Genomic DNA, 2,978 nt, shown 5'->3' on the forward strand with positions numbered 1-2,978 from the left:
TTTGGTTTTGGCTGTGGTTTTGGTCATACTGGCCTGTGATCCAGTGGATCATAATCTCAGCTCTGTCACTGATGTGTTAATAATTAAGTTCATTTCACAGCCCTTATATATGAGCAAGACCTCATACTCCTATCTTTGGAGACAGGCAAGAATCATTTCCCTCACAAAGCAGTTTTCCTGCTTTCAATTTTGAGCTCAAAGCAGAACCGAACCAGAATTTTTCCAAGTTTGCCAGTTTCTACTTCTGTATCCATTTTACAGACATGAAGGGCTTACTGTGAAATGAAAATCTGTCTGTGTTACAGCTGTAAATCCTAGCAAACAACACTTGGAAAATCAGCTGAACCTGTTCCTTCAGATCTATGCAGAATCCCTTCATTCTGGCCAAAAACCACAAGAATCTGCAGCTGCCTGCCACAGATCCTGAGAACCAGTTATACAGACACCCCACCTTTAACAGGGGCGGGAAACTTTATACTCCTCTGAGCGTAAAAGGGGTGGAACGGTCCCCTGGGTAATTCCCCAAGTACAGAATGAACATAGGACCAACGTAGGAAGTTTCACAGCACCCTCCTGAGCAGTTCCCAGCACAGGGCATGCTGGGGTGATTGAGGACGGCTCAAGGGAGTAACTGGAGTGTTTTGTACTCCAGCTTTCCTAGCTGCCGAGCTGCCCATTGGTAGCTATGCAAAGCAGCCAGGCATGCTGTACTTTGCCCCTGGGGCCACACCAGTTCCTGGAGCAGGCCAGAATTAGCAAAGTGCAAAGGTGTCTTTAAGCTTATCCTTGTACCCTCCTTCTGCCTGCACCCCACCTTTACTGTGCCTTCTAAGAGGGTACAGATCTGGTGTGAGGTGACTAGTGCGAGTGAAAATAAAGGATTTGTTCTAGCTAGCTGTGCACCTAAATTTTAGGGCCCAATCCTGAGACGTGCTGAGCGTCTGCAATTCTCACTGACTAGATTTGGAGTTGTGGGCTCTTGGCACCTACCTGTGTTCCCATTTGTGCATTCAGCCTATCCTCCCAGTTTTAGCTAATTCAGGGTAAGCAAAAAACAAACCACTAAACAAAGGACTTAAAACACAACATTAAAAAATAAGAGTAGATAGTGGGTGATTCTATCAGTGTCCACGTCAATTCAGTTCTGTGTTAAAATGGGTCACTTTTTGTTGAGAGATTATCTACAAGAGCTTCCAAAAGTTTCAGGAGGAAACCTTTCTTGCAGTTCCCACTGTTCATTTTGTAGTTGCTCACATCCTCGCTGACTGCTGCTGCATTTGATCTAAGTAAACACCTTTTAACAGCTCTTTTCCTCTGGTTGTACAAATAAACAATAGACTTTACAACCAAGAAAAAAATAGTGAAAACATTTATAGGGGAAAAAATTTTAATGGGGATGTAAATGAAGTGTTTCTTAACATAAAATATGAAACTTATTTGCTCTAGTTGCCCTGTGATTTCCACTGCATGCATCCGATGAAGTGGGTTTTAGCCCACGAAAGCTTATGCTCAAATTCTGTTCTTTACTATAGTTTCAGCCAGTTTGCTTGGTACTGGAGTTAGACTTATGGCCTATAATTGCCATATTTGCCTCTGGTCCTTTTTTAAAAATCAGGATCACATCAGCTATCTGCGAATCATCTGGTACTGAAGCTGATTTAAGCAATAGGGTACATACCCCAGTTAGTAGTTCTAAAATGTCATATCACCGTTCCTTCAGAACTCTTGGGTGAACACCAACTTGTCCTGGTGACTAATTACTGTTTAAATTTATCAGTGTGTTCCAAAACCTCTTCTACTGACACTTCAATCTGGTACAGTTCCTCAGATTTGTCAACTAGAAAGAATGGCTCCTCTCCAGTAAAGACCAATGCAAAGAATTCATTTAGCTTCTCCACTATGGCTTTGTTTTCTTTGAGTGCTCCTTTAGCACTTTGATTGTCCAATGACCCTACTGATTGTTTGGCAGACTTCCTGCTTCTGATATACTCAAACTTTTTTGCTGTTAATTTTTGTGTCTTTTGCTAGTTGCTCTTCAAATTCTTTTTTGGCCTGCCTAATTATACTTTTACACTTGACTTGCCAGAGTTTATGTTATTTTCTATTTTTCTCAGTAGCATTTGACTTCCAGTGGTTAAAGGATGCATTTTTGCCCCCAACTGCCTCTTTTACGCTGTTGTCTCACCATGGTGGCATTTTTTTTTTTGCGGGGCGGGGGGGGGCGGGATCCTCTTGCTGTATTTTTTTAAGTTGGAGTATACATATAGCGTGAGCCTCTATTAGGGTTTTTTTTTAAATAGTGTTCTGGGCACCCTGATCCTAAAGTAAAATTAACAATCGTGTACGTTATCCACTGTGACAAACAGACTGCAGTTCTATCAAAGATGGCTCAGGGCCTGATCCTAAGCCTCTAAATTCAGTGAAAAGACTGCTATTGACTTTAATAGGCTTTGTACAAATGCCTAAGAAACTACCACCACCAGCCCCATGTTCCTAAAGGTAAATAAAAATTATATGGAAGTGTCCATAGAATAATATAAGACGCCTGATGGCAAAAAATGGGTAAATGGGGATTCCTGGAAATAGAAGACTACATTGACTTTATAGGCGCAACTAAACATGGCAGAAAGATAAGAAGAGGGGAATACTATAATGCCTGGCTATAAATAATAGAAAAAGGACAGACGATGCCCGAGAGGCAGGGAAATATCATTGCATCTAAAAAAATCCATAGTACCTAATGAGAGAGTTTCTGAGTAGAAAGAACCATATAATAGTGTCTGCCAGGATACAAACCCAAGTCATCTAAATGCAGATGTACCAGTAAGACTATAATAGGAGCCTGCTGGTTAGGAAGAGAGTATTTGACACAGTCTTGACTGTGATGAGCGAACAGATTCCAGGATGCTTTGGTTTGGAAAGAGCAACAGAGGGTCCTGTGGCACCTTTAAGACTAACAGAAGTATTGGGAGCATAAG

At 41.5% G+C, this 2,978-nt stretch overlaps 1 protein-coding gene across 2 annotated transcripts in view; it reads right to left on the reverse strand.

The window, feature by feature from the left end:
- SIDT1 (SID1 transmembrane family member 1) overlaps window positions 1-2,978 on the reverse strand; it is a 95,429-nt gene that overhangs the window by 40,087 nt on the left and 52,364 nt on the right. The window lies entirely within an intron of this gene.

Source organism: Terrapene carolina, unplaced genomic scaffold, assembly GCF_002925995.2.
Source record: "Terrapene carolina triunguis isolate 2854851 unplaced genomic scaffold, T_m_triunguis-2.0 Scaffold242, whole genome shotgun sequence".
Lineage (NCBI taxonomy): Eukaryota > Metazoa > Chordata > Testudines > Emydidae > Terrapene > Terrapene triunguis.